The sequence below is a fragment of the Vombatus ursinus genome, unplaced genomic scaffold, assembly GCF_900497805.2.
Source record: "Vombatus ursinus unplaced genomic scaffold, bare-nosed wombat genome assembly UNPS02011431.1, whole genome shotgun sequence".
Classification (NCBI taxonomy): Eukaryota; Metazoa; Chordata; class Mammalia; order Diprotodontia; family Vombatidae; genus Vombatus; species Vombatus ursinus.
Window position 1 is genome coordinate 953,497 of NW_020951209.1, and position 23,033 is coordinate 976,529.

The following is a 23,033-nucleotide window of genomic DNA, read 5'->3' on the forward strand; positions in this document are numbered from 1 at the left end:
TGATAAATGCAACTACAGAGGTTCAATGACCTTTATTACTTTTTCTTTTAAATTTCTTTTTTATTATAAACTTAACAGTCATCTACAAATATGAACATTTCAATATGTAAAGAAAAAAAGAAATTTGTATGTGAAACCAGATTTTTTTCTAATAATAATAATAGAAACTAACATTTATATAATACTTCATGATTTACAAAACACCTTATAAATATTATCTCTTCACAAATATCTTGCAACAACCCCTTGGGGCAGGTGCTATTATTAGCTTCCTTTTACAGATTAGGAAACTGAAGCAATTCAAATTTAAGTGACTTGCCTAGGGTCACACAGCTAGTTAGCATCTGAGGCAAGATGTGAACTCAGGTTTTCCTGATTTCAAGTCTAGTGTGCTACTTGATATGACTTCTTCATAGATTTGAAAACAATTGCAGCATAGATAAATGTCATGCAGTTCACTAAATACTGTGCAGAGAATTAAAATTCATAACTTTTGAGTTTGCCTTATACTATTCAGCTGACTGAGCCTTTTTAGTGCATACTATTAATGGGATAAAAACTAGAAAATTATATAATTGAATCCAGAGTATAACATGGGAGACAAATGTATTGCTTGGCATTTTTGAGGGATGCAATTATAGCCATAGTAAAGGAATGACCCACTGATTATTAAAATCAACCTAGATTTACATGTACTAGGCATTCACCATTATCGTGGAAGATACACTATGCAAGGTCCAAAAGAAAGAGAGATTCCCTATCAATAATAAGATCTTCCACAACTTTCTGTTTGTGTATAATGTTATGATTATTAAACCCCACAATATGGGAGCCATGATTACTCAAAAGATATTAATCTAATAATACTCATAGAGAAAACAAAATGAGTGAAAAATGTCTATTTCCCAGAATACAACACATAGTTGGATGCTGGTTCATCGATTCAGCAGGGGTGTGGTACCCCCATGATCTGGAAAATTCATGTAAAATTTTCTGGCCCTCCCTTTCTATCAGAGAAGAACTCTGAATTTTTTATTTTTTTTATGCAATGTTTACAATACCTTATTTTAAAATTTGGGTGTTTATAATACCTTATTGTAAAATTTGTGTTGCTATTACATAATACTATACATATATTTTATGCATTTCTGAGTTTCTAAACTTTTTCTGTGTCACCTGCTGGCCTTTGTGTGTCACCTGAGGCTTCTGCAAAACTCCCCCAAATTCTCGTTTAATCCCTCATGCTGACCTGTGATATATTGAAACCATGATGGGGAAAGTCACAATGTGGAAAGGATAACTGAACATATATATGCATATACATATATTTGTATATATACTATTTATATGCACATGCCAATATGTCTATCTATCTCTAGAGCTTCAGATGGACAGTGAACTGGGCCAGAATCAAATAGAAAGAAAGAAGATTAGACTACTTTTCAGAGATTGTAGAGTATTTAAAATGACCCAATACTGCTTCCTTGTATAAAATTTCATTTTAAAAAGCCCATAAGTGTTTTTCCCCAGACAATTCTATTTGGTTATGACAATTGTAATAACAATTTCTGAAGAATCAAAGTTATGCATGACCCAAAGGCCAATAAAGAGATGGATGCTGGGTGTCCTTATGTTTAGTAATTTTCCATTATCGGTCACTTTTTCTATGCCTGGTTTACTGGCTACCTAGGAGGAAATGACTCCCAAACCCCACCTTCTAGTTTCTCATCTCTACACTTCTCAACCATATTCTACCCATGTTCTACTTCAATCCTCCCCACCACTTCTACTGTGTCCACTGGAATTCTCATTCCTTGGTGAACACATTCCCACTCATTCTGTACCTCTTCTACTACAACTCCTTCCCTTTTCTTATTCTCGCTGAGACATGGCCCTTTATGTATGCCACTGCATCCATGGCCATCTTTGCCAGCTGTACCCTTATTTGCTGGTTCCTGGTTCCATAATATGGTTCCTGGAAGAGGAGCTGGAATAATTTTTGTTCCTCACTGCCACTTTTGGACTCTCTCTTTCTCTCTCTTTTTAAACCATCATTCAGCAGCTTTTCCTCCTTTGAAATTTATTTGAATAAAATTTTCTACTTTATTCAAATCAAGCTGACTATTTTGTAGGAGCATTCAGAGAAACTTCCCCTCCTTTCTTAAAGAGTTCAGGACCTGGTTCATTGTCTTTTCCTACTTCTCAACTCTGGCCCTTATATTAGGGGACTTCAACACCCATATTGATCCCTGACTGCCTAAGGTCCCAATTGCTGAACTTCCTTAAATCCCATCCTACTCCTATACTCTGTGTCAGTCATGCACAAGTTTGGATACACTCTAGATCTCATCATTATCATTATGTGCTTCATTTCATTAATAAAAAGCTCTCATGTTCCTCTATCTGACTATAATCTCCATAATCACCATAATCACCTATCATTCCATCTTTCTATATGCGTCCCTTCTCTCAAATCTTTTCTTTGACCTCATGGAGACTTCTAAGCCCTTCACCATTCAGTGCGTCACCAGGCCATTACCCCTGCTCCTTCACTTTCCTTCCTTTGTAATCTCTGATACTACAATTCAATGCTATTCTGTACTAAATTCTCTAATTCCTTGCCACCTTGTCCCATCACCAATTCTACCTTACCGAAACCCAGCTCTGAATTATTCCTACCATCTGCACCAACTCCACTTCCCCTCACATTTTTCTGAACAGAGATAGATGTCACACAATTGTGTTGACCAGGAACCCTAGAAATATGCATCATCCAACTTCAATGGGGGTCCTCGCTGCAACAAGGTAGTTACTTCTAATTGGTTACCTATGTCACTCCTTATAGAAACTATTCCAAACTTTCTAACTCCTATACCCCTGCCCCTCACCTACCACTTTCTCAGTGGAGGAACTTCAATAACCTTACTATTACTATTTACTAAATAAAATTGAGGCCATTTGCTACCTATTTCCATTTTATCTCAACTCCTCAAAATGATCTCTCACTCTTACTTTTCCCCAGTCTCTGATAATAAAGTAGCCCTTCTCCTTTCTAAGCAAAGCTCTCTATAAGACCTTGATTCATTCTCTTCCCATCTTCTCCAGCATGTGATACTTTCAATCATCTTCCCTTTCTCTAATCTTTGACCTCTCTCAATCCTCTGGTTCCTTTCCAACTGACTTCAAATATTTTTTAAAAATAAATTTTATTTACATTTAAAATTAAATAAAGAAGTGGAGGCTCCGAGAGGTTGTGATTTGCCTGCCTCTGTCCTTCCTGTCTTATAGATGTGTATTGCTAAAGTTATAAAAATGTGTTATTGCCTCTGTCCCCTGTCTTCATTCAATGTCTCATTATGGTATGGAGGTTATCCTGCTTTCCCGAAGATTATACCAGTGGAGCACAAATTCTGCCAGGTTCTAATAAACCAGAAAGGTGGAATCTGATTGTGCCTCCCAACTGGGCTAAATATGCAAATGCCAATGGGAAGACCGGCCACTAGATTATGAATGATTTGGGCACATACATACATACATATATACATACATACCACTCATTTGTCACTGATATGCTGACTTATTTGTGTTAGTTACCTGAACAGGGACCTACTCTCCAACCTGACTCTCTGTATCCCTAGTGTCTAGCACAATGCCTTGTGGCAACAGTGTTGAAGGAATACTGAGGATCATCATGCCATTACTTCAAGCAGGTCTGAGTAACAGCTGAATATAGGTTCTGCTCCACTTGTGTGGAGAGGAGGGAGATCTCAATGCTTTTCATTCAGCATGGTCCGTTCTGGGGTGGAGAGAACCAGGCTCATTAAATATCAGATATACCACCATTCATATACATCTTTTGCTTCAGTGGACCATAGACAGAACTTCAAATAAATGAAACCTAAAAAATAGCATTTCACCATACCACAAATATACATTCTTTATCTCCTAGTTGGCAACATCTATTTTAATGGCTTTTATCCATCTTACCTGTTATTTGCTTGGAGGAAAGCAATAATGTTATGAGACAAGTTGTTGGATTATATTTCACAGCATTGTTTATTGAGACTCCTTTTTGAAGGCTGCTGACAGTATTGTTTAAAAGTTCTCAGCCGGCTAATATGAACAAACACTGAATCCTTAAAGATACTGAAACCCTTCTTCATGGCATAATCTACAGATTCGAAGACCATGTTTTGCCTATGGTAGTCATGTTTTTCAAAACATAAAATAAATTCTATTTATTTGGAAACACATCTGCAAACCAAACTGTAGTACTTAGTGTGAACTAGGCAGGCTTGGTTCTTCATATAATAATTTGCTTTTTTTCTGTCTTTTAAATCTAGATAGTCGAATTCAACAACATAAACATTTTCCCTTTTGCTTAATCCAATCTTCCTACTGCTCACTGCAGCTCTGCAAGTTCTGGGAGCACACAGGAGATACATAGACTATGCTTTCTTTTCTTTGGTAGTTAACTTTAACCCATCTTGTAATCAGGAGAATAATGGCCCTTTTGAAGAAAAAAAAAGAGTCTGTTTATTTTTCTTATGCTACTCTGGTACTCTGCTTTTAAAAGAGGCAGTTGAACAACGCTTGTCTCCCTTGTCTGAAGCCTTACCCATTCTTCAGCTCAAAAAAAAAAATTAACAGTCACCAACTACCATTTTATTAAGCCCTGTTGTTACATGGTACACTTTGGGGCATCAACATTCTTCTTAGTAAAGCTTTTAAAAATACCTTTCTTCATGAACCTTGCTCTTGTTGAAACAAGGTAGTGTGGGCAGAAGGGAAGGAGAGAGAAAAGCTGCAGTGCAAGGCCTCTTTAAGCAGAGAAGAATGATTGAATCTAGAAAGCACAAGATGCAAGTTGCGACATGATGATATCTAGTGTTCTCCATAATAAAAGAAAGAGAAGAATTTGCATTGTATTATTTTGGGTGTCATTCAGCTCCTGCACGGATGCACCCTGAATGAAAATAACCCTCTATTAAACAGTTAGATATCGCAACTGCCCTAGTAATTGTTGTGTGCGTCTTTTTTTTTTTTGTGTGTGTTAATGATACCAAGGACATTATACTACTGTATCTGACCCAGCCATGCAACAAAGGAAACCAAACAAATCCCTAAATTTTAGTATCTTGAGAGTTTATCTAGGTAAGTCCATAATGTTGATCTCTATTGTATTTAAACAGTCTGGAAAAGTTGACATCAGTCCTATCTTTCCCTATGTAAAGGAAACACTCCTTTTCTTGGTATTTTATTGCTAGCCGTGTTGTTGTTTGAGAAATTTATAATTCTTTCTTATAGAATTGATTTAGATGAGAGTATTGAGATATTTTAGCTTGAGATATTTTAAAATATGCTATTACAAAAGGCATTCAGATAATAATGCAAAAATAAAACAGGGCCAAGATAAAGCCTATCCCACTTTGTTTTCACTGATTCTGTCTTAATCTTCCTTTTTGATGTAGTACCCTGTCTTAATTCTTCCTTTTACCTTTTTCTTCTTTAATTTTTTTCAGTGAATATATGGAAACCATATGTTATGATTTGCATTGTTGAAGCAGCATCCACATAGTTGGAAAGACTGTAAGATGAATACATATAAAAAATGCAGATTTCAACCCATCCACGACTTCTCATTTTGTATGACACTTATTCATGTACAAACAAGAATGAAAAATGGCATGCTTCAATCTGCATTCATATTCTATCAATTCCTTCTCTGGAGGCAGATAGCACTTTTCATCATGAGTCCTTTGGAATTGTCTTGAATCATTGTTTTGCCGAGTATAGCTAAGTTATTCATAGTTGTTCATCATACAATATTGCTGTTACTGTTTGTAATGTTCTTCTGGTTCTGTTCACTCTGCATCATTTCATGTAACTAGGTTTTTTTTAAATCATTCTGCTCATCATTTCTTCACTTAATTTTTGTCCTTCCTTTTCCAAGCTATTGACTCTTTTTTGCACACCTCTCATTTCTTTTCCCAGTTTTTCTTCTACCTCTCTTATTTGACTTTTAAAATCCTTCTTGAACTCTTTCAAGAAGGGTTTTTGGGCTCGAGACCAATTCATATCCCCTTTTGAGGTTTCAGATATGGGTATATTCACAATGTTGTCCTCTTCTGAATTTCTGCCTTGATCTTCTCTGTCCCCATAATAAGAATCTATGGTCATTGTATGTTTCTTTTTGCTCATGGTTGTTGCTTATTTCCTGACTTTTAAAAGAAATTGAGCTCTACTGCCGGCGAGCAAGAGGCACTTATCCAACCAAGCTTCTTGTGCTGGGAGCCTGGGGCCTGGTCACTGGCTTTGTGTGCTGGGGCTTCAGGTGCTCATAGTTGGAGGCTGTAGGGTTCTGGCAGCTTAACTGATGTTTGGTTGGAATCAGCAGCACTGGAGCTTTAGGGGTAAGGGTGGGAGTCTGGCTCTTAGAGGATGCCTGCTCATCCAGGCCTTGCACTCCTTTCTTTGGCTCCTGCTCACCTGGGCCTTGCACAGGAATGTTTTGCTGCTGGGGGATGTCTTTCAGCCTGGAGCTTTACCTCTTTGAGTTGTGCTTCCCAGAGTTTTGCTAAGGCACCGGGATAGTTGGTTGCCAGAGAATGCCGTGGCTGTGATGGTTTTCCAAGCCTGTGTCCACTGTTCCTCTGCCCATACTGAGGCACTCAGGGGTCCTGGTGTTGGTGTTTGCTTGCTCCACTACCCTGGGGTTCAGGATCTCCCCCTGGTATGCTGAGGTGGGGCTTTCCACTAGCTTGCTGGGACGCCTTTTGTTCTGTACTGCCTTCCCTCCCCCCACAGCAAGAAAAGCCTTTCCCATTAATCCCCGAAGCTTCCTGGGCTACAAGACTGCTGCACCGTGGCTTTCTGCTGGTTCAGCTGTTCCAGGGTTTTTCCTGGGGTGATATTTTCTGGACTTTCAGAGGTCAATAAGGGAAGGTAAGAGCGACTTACTTCTTACTCTGCCATCTTGGCTCCTGGAAGTGGAATTCCTGCTCATCATTTCTTATAACATGATAGTATTCTATTACAACCATATACTACAACTTCTTCAGCCATTCCCCACTTGATCCACATCCCCTCAATTTCCAATTCTTTGCCACCACAAAAAGCTGCTATAAATATGCGGGTACAAATAGATCCTTTTCCTTTTTTTTTTTTAAATCTATTTGGGATACATACCTCATAGTGTTATTGCTGGATCAAAGGGCATGAACAATTTTATAGCCCTTTGGGCATAGTTCCAAACTACTCTCCAGAATGGTTGGATCAGTTCACCAGTCCACCAAGAGTGCATTAGTGTTCCAATTTTCCCACATACCCTCCAAAATTTATGATTTTCCATTCGTCACATTGGCCAATCTGATAGAGTGTGAGATGGTTCCTCAGAGTTGCAAAACAATAATTGTTAGCAGTCTTATTGTGCCCCATTCAGACCTAAAAAAATCTAACAAAATTGTAAACATGTAAGAAGTTAAATATCCAAGAGATGGGACTAAGATGGTAGAGGAGCAGGAAGATTCATATTCAGCCTCTTCCTCCCTCAGTTCTTCCAAACACATCTAGAAAATGTATTAGATCAAGTCCTAATCAGAAAATACAAGAAAAAAAATCACTGAAAGTAATTTCCTCTGCAGCCCAGGTCAATATAAGGAGGAAGAGAGAAGGAGAGAGAGAGAGAGAGAGAGAGAGAGAGAGAGAGAGAGAGAGAGAGATTCCTCCATTGGGGATGGGTGGTCTGGCCAAGAGTATACTATGGCAGAGCATACTAGCATAGGAAGAGGCTGTGCACAAGGTGAAAAGAAGTCTCAGATCCTTTATAGATGTACCTAAAATTACGTAGCATTCATGAACGGTGCCAACTGGCAGCTCTGTCATTCACTCCCTATTTCTGGGTCACAGATCCAGTGCAGACTAAGGAAGGAACTTGTGTCCAGGGAGAATGTTCCTGGGTGAGGTATGGTCACAGGTACAGTGTGCTGAGCAAGGAGCAAGTTTAGAAGCAAGCAGCAGTGATGTGACTCATATCCCAAGACTAGAGTAGGGTCTGATTTCCAGCTTTCAGCATAGTCTGAAGCCGGAAGAGGAATAACCAGGGCAGGAATCACGGACTAAAGGAATGCCTACAGTTCTGTCACTTTGAATCATAAGAACTTTTGAGCTGGGTGATAGTGGCTGACTCCAGCAGCAATCTACTGGAACTCCAACCAGGGGCAAGCCCACTGGCTTGTGACTCACCAGTCCACAGACCTGAATCTAGGTCAGCAATTTGCAGAACTCAGACCAAAGAGGCACTGATCAGACTTTGCCCAAGATCAGAATACTTTGGGTGCACTGAAAGCCTGAATATTCCAATTTGAGCTTTTTCTGAGATCCTGGAATAATAGAATATGCAATACCCCATGAAACCAGCAGTAGCACCAGCTCAGACTTTCCCTTCAGAAAAATGTGGAGCCTGCCAAAGTCCAAAGTCAAGATGAAGGCTAGAAGAATAAGCAAACAAAAAAAAAGTCCCACAGAAAAAGTTATTACGGTGGTAACAGGGACACTTAAGGTACAAACTTAGGAAAAGAGTGACTGATACAGATACAAGAAAAGACTGAACAAAATAAAGGCCTTCAAACATTTTTGATGAAAAGGCCAGTGATATATAGAAACTTTGAAGTCTAACTACAGGAGTCAAGAGAAACATAAAAATGTAAACACGAATAAACAACCATAAGGGACTAAGCAAGGATAAATTACTTATATTCTAATATGGAGAGATGATACTCTTTCTCCTAAGAACATATCATCACCAAGGGTCAAAGAGGGAGTTTAATTAGACAGAGGGCTTGAGGGGTAATTTTGTTATATCTTAATAATGTTAAAAGCAGAATGGATAGGGAAGGGAGAAGAAAGATAGGAAAAACTATCTCATGTAATCAGAATATGGAAGTAGAAGTCTATACAAACAAAATGGAAGGATTGGGGAGAAGCAGGTGGACTCTGCTCTCATCTGCACTGGAAAACTCACACAAAGATGGGTATAGAAATATATTCAGCAGGGAAGATATGATTTCTGGGAGCCAAGATGATTGAATAAGCAGTAAATCACTGTAACTGTTTCTCTCATATTCACCTTCGACCAACCATAAAATAGTGCCCCAAAACAAATCCTGGAACAGCAGAACCAGCAAAAGATGGGGTAAAACAATCTTTTAGCCCAAGAAACTTGGAAGATTGGCAAGAAAGGTCTGTCTTACCAGGTAAAAGGGGAGCACAGTCCAGGACAAGAAACATCCCAGCAAGCCAGCAGCAAGCTCACCTCAGCAAACCAGTGGTAGATACTGAGCCCCAGTGTGGTGGAGCAGGAAAATGCCAACACCAGAACCCACTGTGTGCCTCAGCATTGCCAGCGGAACCAAAAGACTCCAGCCCAAGGAACTGCCACATGCTTCAGTGAAGTCCCTGATAAACAGGCAGCCTCCAGAGAACAGACCACCACATGCTTCAGTGTAGTCCCCGGGGAAATGTAGAAACACCCCCATCAGCCTCAGTACACACCAGACACCAGCACTAGGACCCCAGCTCAGTAGCAGGTAAACTGCCAGACCTCTCTGACTCCAGCAGTACCAGCCACCCCCACTTCCTCAACACAGCACTGGTCTTGAAGGTCTCCCATAGACCTCAGGACAACATCATTGCAGCACCAGGTAAACAGCCAAGGCCTGCAGCCCCTGGCACAAGAAGTCTGAGACAGTGCCCCTTCCACCCTGGGAGCAGAACTCAAATTTAAAAGAAAGGTAAAAGGCCAAAGATGAGCAAAAAAACAGCAAAAAAAAGAATCTGACCATAGAAAGTTAATATGGTGACAGGGAAGATCATGACACAAACTCAGAAGAGGACAATGATGTCAAAACACCTATGGGCAAAACTCCAAAGAAAAATGGGAAGTGGTCTCAAGCCCAGAAAGAACTCATGGAAGACCTCAAAAAGGGGCTTAAAAATCATATAAGAGAGGTAGAAGAAAATCTGGGAAAAGAAATAAGAGTGATGTAAGAGAATTATGGAAAAAAGAGTCAACAGCTTGGAAAGAGAAAATAACTGCTTAAAAAGTAGAATTGACCAAATGGACAATGAGATACAAAAATCCACTGAAGAAAACAACTCCATAAAAAATACATTTTTTTTTTTGTCAAATGGAAAAGGAAGTACAAAAGCTAACTGGGGAAAATAATTCCTTAAAAGTTAGAATTGAGCAAGTGGAAGCAATGACTCTATGAGACATCCAGAATCAATTGAACAAATTCAAAAGAATAAAAAAAGAAGAAAATGTAAAATGCTTTATTGAAAAAACAACTGACCTGGAAAATAGATCCAGGAGAGACAATGTCAGAATCATTGGACTACCAGAAATCTATAATCAAAAGGAGGACCTGGACAACATCTTTCAAGAAATTATCAAAGAAAACCGCCCTGATATCCTGGAACCAGAAAGAAAAATAATCATTGAAAGAATCCACCAATCACCTCAGGAAAGAGATCTCAAAATAAAATCTCTAAGGAACATGATAGTCAAATTCCAGACCTCCTAGATCAGGAAAAATATATTGCAAGTGAACACAAAGAAACAATTCAAATATTGGGGAGCCACAATCAGCATTACTTAGGACTTAGCAGCTACAACATTAAAGTATTGGAGGTCATGGAGTATGATATTCCAGAAGGCAAAGGAGCTAGGACTACAACCAAGAATCACCTACCCAGAAAAATTAACCATAATCCCCCAAAGGAAAAATGGTCAATGAAATAGAAGCATTTCAAGCTTTCATAGGGAGAAGGCCAGAATTGAACAAAAAAACTGATCTCCAATATCAAGACCCAAGAGAAGCCTAAAAAGGTTGGAAAGTGAAAAGAAAACATGAGGGATTCAAGGGAGCTAAACTGTTTACATCCTTGCATGGGAAGATGATACTTGTAATCCTTAAAAATTGTACCGCGAATAGTACAACTAGGAGGAATACACGTAAATAAGAGGTATGGGTGCATTTGAGGGAATGACATAAAAAAATTAAGGAATGAGCAAGTACACTGGGTGCAGAAGGAAGGAAGAGGTAGAATGGGGTAAATTATTTCACATAAAGAGGTATGAAAAACCTGTTACAATGGAGGGAAAGATGAGAGGGTGGGCAATGGGCATTGCTTGAACCTTGCTTTTATTGATATTAGCTCAAAGAAAGAATAATATACACAGTCAGTTGAAAACTGGACATTAAAGTAGGAAGGGAGGAGATTAAGTAAAAGTAGGGGGGAGGGCAGACCAAGGAGATGATAGACAGAAGCAAATCACTTGTAGAGGAGTGAAAGGATGAAAGGAGAGAGACAAAAAGGAGGAAAAATAGGATAGAGGTAAATACACAGTTAGCGATCATAACTGTGAATGGGATGAAATCTTCCATAAAAAAGAAATGGATAGTAGAGTGGATCAAAAACCAAAGTCCTGAAAAATGTTGTTTACCAAAGCAGAGAGACATGTACAGGGTGAAGGTAAGGAGCTGGAACAGAATCTATCATGCTTCTGCTGAAGTTAAAAAAAAAAAGCAGGAGTAGTAATTCTGATCTCAGACAAAGTAAAAGCAAAAACAGACCTAATTAAAAGAGATAAGGAAGGAAACTATGCCTTGCTAAAAAGTATGATAGACAATGAAGTAACATCAATACTAAACATATATGCACCAAGTAGTATAGCAAATTTTTAAAGGAGAAGTTAAGTAAGTTAAAAGTTCATGACCAAACAAGAGATAGAGAGCATTACAAAATATAAAATAGATAATTTTGATTATATTAAATTAAGAAGGTTTTGCACAAACAAAACAAATGCAACCAAAATTAGTAGAAAAGCAGAAAGCTGGGAAACAATCTTTATAGTAAGTGTCCCTGATAAAGGCCTCATTTCTCAAATATGTAGAGAACTGAGTCAAATTTATAACAATACAAGCCATTCCCTAATTGATAAATGGTCAAGGATATGAACAGGCAGGTTGCAGATGAAGAAATCAAAGCTATCTATAGGCATACAAAGAATGCTCTAAATAACTTTTTATTAGATGAATGTTAAATTAAAACAACTCTGAAGTACCACCTCATACCCATTAGATTGGCTAATCTGACAAAAAAGGAAAATGATAAATGTTGGAGAGGATGTAGGAAAATTGGGACAACAATGCACTGTTGGTGGAGTGGTGAACTGATCCAACCATTCTGGAGAGCAATTTGGACCTATGCCTAAAGGGCAACCAAATTGTGCAAACCCTTCAATCCAGCAATACCACTACTAGGTCTGTATGCCAAAGAGATCATAAAAAAGGAAATACATCTACATTTGCAAAAATATTTATAGCAGCCCTTTTCATGGTGGCAAATTATTGGAAATTGAGGGAATGCCCATCAATTAAGGAATGGCTAAACAATCTGTGGTACATGAATGTAATGGAACATTATTGTGCAATAAGAAATAATGAACAGGCAGATTTCAGAAAAACCTGGAAAGACTTTTACAAACTGATGCAAAGTGAAGTGAATAGAAGCAAGAAAACATTGTACACAGCATCAGCAACATTGTGAGATGATCAATTATGAATGACTCAGATCTTCTCAGCAAATACAGTGATCCAAGTACAAAGGACTCATGAAGGAAAATCTTATCCACATCCAGATAAATAATTGATGGACTCTGAATGAAGACTGAAGCACACTTTTTCACTTCCTTTGTTCTTTTCTGTGTTTTTTTCCCTTTTGCTCTGTTTCTTCTTTCACAACTATGACTAATATGGAAACATTTTTTACATGATAGCACATGTATAACCTATATCAAATTGCCTACCATTTTTGGAAGAGGGCAGGAGAGGGAAGAAGGGAGAAAAATTTGGAGCTCAAAATCTTGTAAAAATGAATGCTAAAATTATTTTGACATGTAACTGGGAAAAATACTATTTAAAAAGAAATATATTCATCAGGGAAATAGGGAAAGAGGAGGGGGTTGGGAATTAGAAGGAAGGTAGATTAAAGGAGCAAAATAAACTCTAAGGATGTACAAAATATTTATAGCAGCTCTTTTTGCTGTGGCAAAGAATTGGAAAATGAAAATTGGAAAAAACTGGAAAATTCCCTGTCAATTGGGAATGCGTAAACAAGTTGTAGAATGTAAATCTGATGGAATACTATAGTTCTGTGAGAAAGAATGAATGGAATAGCTTCAGAGAAATCTGGGCTGACTTTTATGAACTGATGTGTAGTGAAGTGAACAGAACCAGAATAATTTATACAATAACAACAATACTGTAAAGACTTTGAAAGTCTTAGGAAGTCTGATCAGTGAAATGACCAATTATGATTTCAGAGGACTCATACAGAAATTTGCTACTTATCTCTTGATAGAGAATTGAAGGACTTGATTACAGAATGTAGCTTCCCCCCCTCCCCAAGTTTGGTCAATAAGGAAACGTATTTTGCTTGACTCTGCATGCTTGTAATAGGTCTTTTCTTTGTTTGTTTGTAAACTGTTTGTAAATAGTTTGTTAAATGTTTTTTTCTTTCTCAATTGGCTAGGGAGGGAAGTGGAATGAGAGGGAGAGAAGCTGGATGTTTGATGATCAAAAAATTTAAAAATTAAAGAATTAAAATAGAATAGAATTTTAATTGTTAGATATTAGAAATCTTTGCTGATCACTAAATGCAAAATGTAATTTTATCTTTTAATGGCACCTTTACAAAAACTAAGCATGTACTAGGGCTTAAAGAAACTGAGAAAAAATGCAGAAAAGCAGGTTTATTAAACACATCCTTTACTCACCACTACACAACAGAAATTATAGTTAATAAGATTAATTTGGAAAAAAAAGATTCAGACAAATGGATTTGAAATAATGCAATCCTAAAGAATATCTGGGTCAAAGAACAAATTAATCAGTCACCTACCATTTATTAAGGGCCTGCTATGCATTAGGCATTGTGATACACACTAGGCATACAAAGGAAGGCAAAACACAGTCCCTGCTCTTAGGGAGCTCACAGTCTAATTGGAGAGATGGCATGAAAACAGTTATATACAAATACCCTTCACTAAAGAAAGATAAATGAAATCTGACTGACTGATATTAATAGGAAGCATCCCAGTGGGGGCTTATTGGTAATAGTACCAAAAATACCAGCCCCTCACGTTATTTATATTTGATCTTGGAAGTAAAATGCAGCTTCTAGAGCTGATCAAACAGAGGTGGGGGGAGGGGTTGACATGGTCAGACTTATACTTTAAAAAGATAATTTTAACAGTTGAGTGGAGGGTGGACTAGAATAGGGAGAGACTTGAGGCAGGGAAGTCACAGGTTAATTGAGGGCTTTAGCAAAGGGTATTTATTAAGGTGGAATAGTAAGAACAGTTGTATAAAACCTCTCTTCCCCCTGAAGGGGTCCATAAGAAGAGTTGACTCACACTTAGAATATAATAGTAGTGAGGTCCATGTGCATTATACATATGGGGAAAAGGTGTAATTCATGACTGTTGGTTACTGTCGAGTTCTTTTCTCCCTTCATAGGGTCTTCATGAAGTTCCTTTTAGGTATAGCTTTTTACTGAGCTCAGAGGGTCTGCGATTTTCTGTGGTATAAGGGATAATGCTACTTGAAAATATCTTTTCCCTTAGGTGGCTTGTCTTTTGCATATGTTTTATTCCATGTTCATGTATGTTTGCTCTCAATATGTCTCCCTTTGCTCTTGTATGGATATGCTGGTTCCTATTGGTCCAGTCTACTGGTCAATATATATGTCCCATTGTGTTCTCTCCTCAATCCTCTTGCTGCCCTCTGTTATAAACTGAAGGGTCTACCTTTTCAAAGTGCTCCCAAGTATGGAGCCCTTGACTGGACTGCCACTGAACTGAGGGCCCAGTGATTTTTTCCCCCATTATTTAAAGCCCCAAATGACATGGTTCCCTTCTTGGGAACCAGGAGCCATGGTTCTCATGACCAATCATGCTGTGCCCTTTTTGAGCCAATTAAAGGAGAGTCTGAAACTGATAATGGGATCATGTGATATAAATCCTGTTTACAGATTTTAGAAACCTAGACTGATTTAAATGGAGGTGTCAACCTCTTCCCTTACAAAAGAAAATGATAACAATGAGACAACATATCAAAACTTGTATGATATCTCCAAATACTTTCATCAACAAAAGATCAAAGTAACATTAGTTCAGCTACAAATAACAGACCATATTAACAACACCAACAACAACCACATATGCAGAAAAAGCTTTTTTTGACAAAATACAACACTTAACTATTAATATTAGACTCATTAGAAAACATATGAATAAATGGTCCTTTCCTTAATATGGTAGTATCTATCAAAAATGGAAAGCTAGCATTATCTATAATGGAGAAATACTAGAAATTTCTCAATAATTTTAGGGGCAATTTAAGGATGTCCATGGTCACCACTATTTTTAATATAGTTCTAGAAATGCTAGCTAGATAATAAACAAATTCAGAATGTAAGCCTAGATAAAGAGGAAACATAATATCTTTATTTGCAGTTGATATGATGGTTTACTTAGAGGACCTAGAGATTTAGCTAAAAATTAATTGAACCAATAACCTCAATGAAGTAGCAGAATATAAAATAAACCAATAATGAGTCATTACATATTACCAAAAAATATAAAACAAACAAAAAGCAACCAAACCGGAAGAGGTGGATCAGCAGAAAGTAGACACAAAAGATAGGAAAAAACCCCAAAGTGCTATGAGTTCACAGGCACTTTGTGGCCAGGTAGTGCAATTTAGCTTTCTGTTGCTCCTGCTTCTTTCTCCCCTCCCAATTTATCAGATGAGGAAACTTGGGCCCAGAGAAAGGGAAAGAGTCACTGATGATCACACAGGTAGGAAATAGCAGTCATTTCTACTGTCTCCAGCCAACCTCTCTCCTATATGATACTGTCTTCCTTATTGACATCCATGACTATCTCATTATTGACAGATTTTTTTTCTAGAGTATTTCAATTTGCTGATCAGTGGGCAAAGATCTCATATTTAGAGAACCTACAGTTATTAATGCTTTGTTGTTATTCAGTCATTTTCAGTCATGTCTGACTCTTCATTGATTCCACTTGGAGTTTTCTTGGCAAAGATACTGGAGTGGTTTGCCATTTCCTTCTCCAGCTTTTTTTTTTTTTTAACAGATGAGGAAACTGATGCAAACTGGGTGAAGTGACTTGCCCAGGGTCACACAGCTAGGAAGTGTCTAAGGTCAGATTTTGAACTCAGGCCCTCCTGACTCCAGAGTCAGTGCTCTATCCACTGCATCACTTAGCTGATCTAAGTTAATATTTACAGATGTTCTAAAAACTGTGATACTTAGCACTACCTGTTCCTCTTTTTGCAATTCTATCACTGTCACTCTGGAAGCAGATAAGGGCCCAAAGCACTGAGGGTTATCTTAAAATTCTTTGTTTCTTGGGTTGCCATGAATTCCTTACCGAATAGCAGACCTAACAGCAGCAAAAGTCTTAGTAGTTAGGCAGGCTAGTTCTTGGATAGCAGATCCAGTGTACTTTGGATACTATACTCAAATTCCTTCCTGCATGGTTGTTAACAGAGGTTATGACTGATCCCCTGGCATAGCCTTTGAGAAATTTTTGTGCAGCTGGGTGGTACACTAGATAGAGTGCTGGACCTGGAGTCAGGAAGACCTGAGTTCAAATCTGGCTTCAGATGCTTAGGAACTCTGTAAACCTGGGCCAGTCACTTATCTCTCTCTGCCTTAATTTTTCCAACTACAAAATGGAGGGATAATAACCGTATCTACCCCTCACAGTTGTTGTGAGGATCTATTGAGATGTTTATGAAGCACAAAGCACAGTGCCTGGCATATAATAGGCACTTAATAAATGCTTTCATTAAACATCCTAGCTATGTGATCCTGGACATGGCTCTTAACTTTTGTCTCCTTCAGTTTCTTAATCTGTAAAACAGCAGTAAGTAATAGGCATCTACTTCTCAGGGTTGTTGTGAGGATAAAATGAGATAATATTTGTAAAGTTCTTTGTAAACATTGAAGTGCTATATAAATGTTAGCTATTTATTCTCATTTCTATTCTTTTTATGAACCCAGAGTCACCCCCATGCCACAATGAGGCACCAGAGGAAAACTTGGTTAGTTCATTGAGTTTTTACCTTATTGTGGTTCTCAGTGTCCTAGACTGTGGAAACATTTGAAATTTCTTGACTTTTGGTACATAATTTCTATTTTGGAGATGTTTAAGAGGTAATGAGGATCCCAGAAAATATATAGTCTTTTCTCTTGGACCCAAAAGTCCAGAGGAAGACTTTGTAGACAGTCAAAAAAGCATCTATTAATGCATTTATTCTATATCTCAAGTTAAATATTCATGGAGAAGAGTTATTTATTGATGAGTCAAATCCTATATAACTGAAGAATATCAAGGCACACTGTTGTGAAAGCGATTTGAAACATTAAAAGTATTATATACCTGTAATGTATTTTATATATCAATGTTTAGTATCTATTTTTACACAACTTTGAAATTAGATGTAGAATAAAAATCATATGTGTATACAGTCCTCTACTGAAGCCCAATTTTGATGTCATAGTGCTACTGAAGTCACCTATGGGTCCTTTAAGTCTGTCTTATAAAACTCTAGCTCCCAACAGCGTATAGAGCAATAACTAAGCCTGAAGGGAATCATTACCAGAGCAGGGGGCATCAGTGATGCATTTTTTTTCAGTCATAGAAACTCATGAAAATCATATACTAAAATGACATCAACTACATAGTAAAGTTATAAAAACAGAAGATCATAAATCTAGAACTGAAAGGGACCCCAGGTGCCATTTGGCCCAAACCTCTTCATTTAGATGAGGGAACTGAAACCCAGGGAAGTTGAGACTTGCCCAAAGTCACTCCGATGATAAATCTGCAAAACCTCGTTTGAATTTTGACTCTACCAAGAATGACCTATAACAAATCACTTCATCCACTTGAGCCTCACTTCCTTTGTTTGTAATATAGTGATAATGAAACAGTGTAGTGTAGTGTTGGATTTAAAGTTCTGAGTTCAAATTCTGACCACATCTTTTTACTTGCATCACCTTGGGTAAGTCAGTTAGCCTCTCTTGGCCTAAATTTCCTTGTATGTAAAATGAAGGTGCTAGGCTAGATGAAGTTTCAGGTTTCTTCCAGCTGTAAATCTATGACCCTATGAGCTTAGTTTTATTAGCTTCTTTACAGGGCTGTTATGAGGATCAAGTAAGATCATATACATATGGCTCTACACAGTGTAAGCTATTATTAGTAATACTAAGAGGTCTCCACATCATCAGTGGAGGAGATCCCTTCAGAAATGACATAACAGATTATTTAAATATTTATTCTATATAGTTATTTCTTGGTAGATTTCTAAGCGCTATAAGGTCTACTTTTTCTTTGTGATTCATTATATCTCCTTCTCCAAGAGTTTCAAATAACATTGATTTTAAAAAACAAAATGAGATGAAGTACCTAAAATGTTTTGAAAACCTTAAACTATTATATAAAAGTCTTCTGCTATTATTATTAGTACTAGTAATACGAATAAGGTGATTATATTGGTATAGGGAACTCACAGGTGAGGAAATTCTCTCTACTAATGCAAGTCTGAATCTTCATGGCAATTTAAGAGTCATAGAGCACTGCCTAGGGACAAATACTTGTCCGGGGCATGATGGTGTATGTCAGAGGTGGGACCTAAATCTAGGTCCTCCTGGCTTCAAAGTCAACTTTCTAATAGCACCATGCTGCTGCTAATTATGATGATTCTCTTAGACTACATTTGAGCTGTCAATATTTGAATACTTGTGGTCTGTAATATGCCGTTTAAATCTTAATCATATTCTATATTGTATTGTTTGTTAGTGTTTCATGTGTTTCCTCTTATCTCAAAAAGATTATGAGCTCCTAGAGGGGATGTCCTGATCTATACTTTTGTATGTTTTACGGGACATAGCACAGTGCTAAATATATAACAGATACGCAGTAAATACTTCTCGTTTCTGTTGGCAAAGTGGAGAACTGGCCCAGCTTGGAAAATAATTTCAAATTGTTCTAGAAAAGTGACAAAATTGCTCAGATTTTTTGACTCAGAAATCTCATGACAAGCTTATCTTCCAAAAAGGTTTATCAATGGCCAGAAGACACATACACGTGTACATATATGCATACATACAGAAATATTAATAGCAGCATTATTTATAATAACAAAAAGTTGGAAACAAATTATATGCTCAATGACTGGGAATGGGTGAACAAAATTGTGGCAAACAAATGTGAAAGAATATAGTTGGCCCTTAAAGAACAAAGGATATGAAGTTTTCTGAGAATTGTGGGAATACTTGTAGGAAGAAAGTAGGTGCAAAAGAACTATAACAATTTGGGTGAAGGTAGCAATAAAAGGCAAATCCCAAGGACAGTGTTGGTACCCCATGATGTAATGGTAAACTAAAAAAGCGGAAAAGGACGGTATGATCTGTTTCAAAACTGCTTCAGTGGGAGAATTTGTTTAACTGTTTTCTGTGATCCACTTTGTTGGGTCAAAACAAAATTTATCCAAAATAAAATGTTTAAAAATCCTTACCGAAAACAAATCATCTTTAAATCCAAACCTAAAACCTGTGCTTTAGAGGAAGTGTTTCTTTCTCCAGATCCTTAGTCCTAAGATTACTCTGAGGAGCATGCTCTGTAAGCTGAACATAGCACTCACTGGGCGAAAGGAGACCTACCGCCTCTCACCTACCTGCTCCCTGGGTCTCCTGTTCTGAGAGTGAATGCACGAACCTTCTCCAGAATGCAGAATCCTGGGCATGAATTTCATCTTGCTGCCAGAAGGAGGCGCCACGGGCCCGGGCTAAGCTCTGCCCCTCCTTCTCCTTCGTCCCCCCGCCCCCACCAGTCTCCTGTCTTCCCGCTTCCCTGGTACATGACGTTGGAAGCTGCCTCAGCCAGAGTCTTAGCCATAGGAGTGAAGGAGTGGAGGGGTTTGGGGGTGGGGGGTGGGGTGGGGGTGTCTCGAAGGAGGAGACACGCACAGACATACACCGAGAGAAGAGATTTCTTTTCTAGCTTCGTGGGTTACCCGCCCCAAGAGCCTCTGTGTGTGTGAGAGGTAGGGGTGTGTATGTATGTGTATGTGTGTATGTGTGCATGTGTGTATGTGTGTATGCATGCGTGTGTTATGTTTTTAAGTATGAAGCAAGCCCAGATGTATTTTCTCCCCCCACCTTTGGCCATGACTATCCTGTCCCTCACTCTTCCTCCTTGCCTTCCTCCTCTTTTCTGTTTCTCTGCAAAGCCCCTTCCCACCCCCACCCCCACCCCTATCATCGCCAATTGGAATCTGTCTTTTTCTCTCCCACTCCCCCCTCCTTTTTTTTAAGAGAAAGGAAGGTTTCTGGGGTTCTCCACCCCCCCCCACCCCAATCACTTCCTTTGGTTTCTTCACCTCCAGGAAATCACTGGAATTGGTATCTCCAAAGGGACTGTCGGCGTTATTGCTATTGATCGTTATCGATTGTGATCAATAAGCGGCTTCTCATCCAAGCCCCTTGGCTCTGGATTTGCAAAGAAGAGTCTTCAACTTCCTAGCGTCGGAGGGATTTTTTTTTAAATCCTGCTTTACAGGAAAGGAGAATCCTAAACGCCCCTTTCCTCCAGCCATCCATCCATCCATCCATCCATCCTCCTCCTTATCTTCCTCCTCCTCCTCCTCTTCCTCCTCCTCTTCCCCCCCCCCCCCCCGCTGGCCACCCCACCCCAGGGAATTCGGAGTCGTTGCAACGCGGGCGCTCGGCGGATAGGTCAGTATTTGCCGGGAGTCCCTTGCCCAGGCTTTAGGGCTGGATGTGTGGCCGGCCGGGAAGGAGGGTCAGGTGCGGGGAAACTCGGGAGCCAGGCAGATATCGGAGAAAACCTTTAAATGGGATGCAAACTTGTCTTTTTAGGTGTGTGTGTGTGTGTGTGTGTGTGTGTGTGTGTGTGTATGTGTGTGGTTTTCCCCAGGGCTGGAGGTGAGGGTGGGAGATGCTTTTAAATTCCCCCCCCCCCCGCCCCCTCTCGGGAGCTGAGAGGGATGTCGGCGGGTGGCCGAGGCTACAGCCACGCGCTGCGATTATCTGTCTGTCCAATCGACACGTTGCAGGTGAAACACAGTGGTCCGCACATCAGCACCACTGGCTTGCGTGAGTGTGTGTGTGTGTGTGTGCGTGCGCGCGCGCCTGTGTGTGTGTGTGTGTGTGTGTGAGTGTGCCTCTTTCAAGAAATGCAAAATGTACATTCTGTGCACAGTCAAAAACCGATTCCACACGGCGGGGTGGGAGGAGGCGCTGCTGTTGGAGGCAAAGGGAAGAGAAAGACAGGCATGTCAGCAGCAATGCAGATGGTGATGGGAACCGCACTTGCTAGCGAGTTAAGTGTGTATTGTGTTTCTGCGTGTGTGAGTGTGTGGTGCTATGTCGTGGCTCACGCTCTCTCTCATTCAGATTTGGTTTTCTACCTCCCATCCATGCCTGTCCCAGGAATATAGCGAGACCTTTCCTGAATTATTTATAGACCTGTGCCAGCTGTTTTCCAATTCTTCTCGTGTGCACTCTGTTGAGAAATGCGGGTTTTCTTTCCTCCCCTTTTCTTCCTAAAACGACTTGATATCTTTTTTTGGGATGCAATTTTGTCATCATTCCTGGTACGCTCTCTAATAAAATACTGACCCCCTCTTTTCCCTCCTTAGGGAGGGGATGCCTTGGAAATAATCATGCTCCACAGAGGAACAGATCGGACCTGCAGCTTCTCCAAACACAGCCTCCTCCTCTAAAGCTCCAGAAAACCCAAAGCATAATTATTAGAAGAATCTTTAAATATTTTTAATCCAGCCCCTAACCTCACATGGAAATGGAATAATTATTCTGGATTCTGCATTGGAAAAGCCTCTCCTTTCGCTGCATTACCCTTGAATGGAATCATTTTTTTCTTTGAATTTGCATCACCTCAAGCCAGAAGATTAACAACCCCCCTCCCCAATTTCCCAGCTAAATTGGATTTTAAATTCTCTTTCATTTCTCCCTTATCTTTCTTATGTGGATATGCAAGCAAGAAGAGGAGACTGGATACTCCCAACATGTTCACTCCCTTAATCTGTCCGTATAGAGGTTCTACTTCTACAAACCAAGGTAGAGAAAATTCTTTCTATTTTTTCCTCACCTAGTGGTAATCACTCTTTGTTCATCTTTCTCTCTAAATCCTTCAATTTTTTTTTTCAGAGAGGCCAGAACGTGACTTACTTAAAAGGATATGTAAAATAGGGACAGGGAAATAATGCTGTTTTTGCAAAAAAAAAAAATGGGGAAAAAAAGATCATGCTGCTTCCTTGCCTCATCAAACAGGTTTTTTCTTTGGAGGGGGGGGTGAGGTGAGGAGGATAGGAAGGAACTTAATGGTTGAAGGGTGTGTACAAGCATGGCAGAGAAACCTGTGTGATTTTTGAGGTAAATGGCATTTTGATTCATTCATAGGTTAATCTGTGTTTTTATGGGGTATAGGAAATCAAACAATCTTTCCTTTTTAAGCTTTGTCTCCTTTGCTACCTCCATGCCTCCCTCTTTGCCTCCTCTCCATGCCCTTCTTGAAAATAAAAATGACTGTTAAGAATGGTTATGGTTGTTGAACTAAAAATCCACTTGCTGTTTTTTAGACATTGGGCTAACCCTGGGCTTGGAGATGCTGGGAAGCCTATTGCAGAGGGTCTGGTCAAGGTGGGAGAATGGGTTGGTCCCAAGAACACACTTTGAAAGGGTGCTTCTTAAACAGGTGAAAATGATAATTCTGGGAATAAATGCATTCAGAAAATATTTTGCTCTTAATTTATATTTTATATGCTATTATTTTCAGCTCCTTCTGTCTACACATCTATTTATACACACACATCCCCCAAGCAAACTGTTAC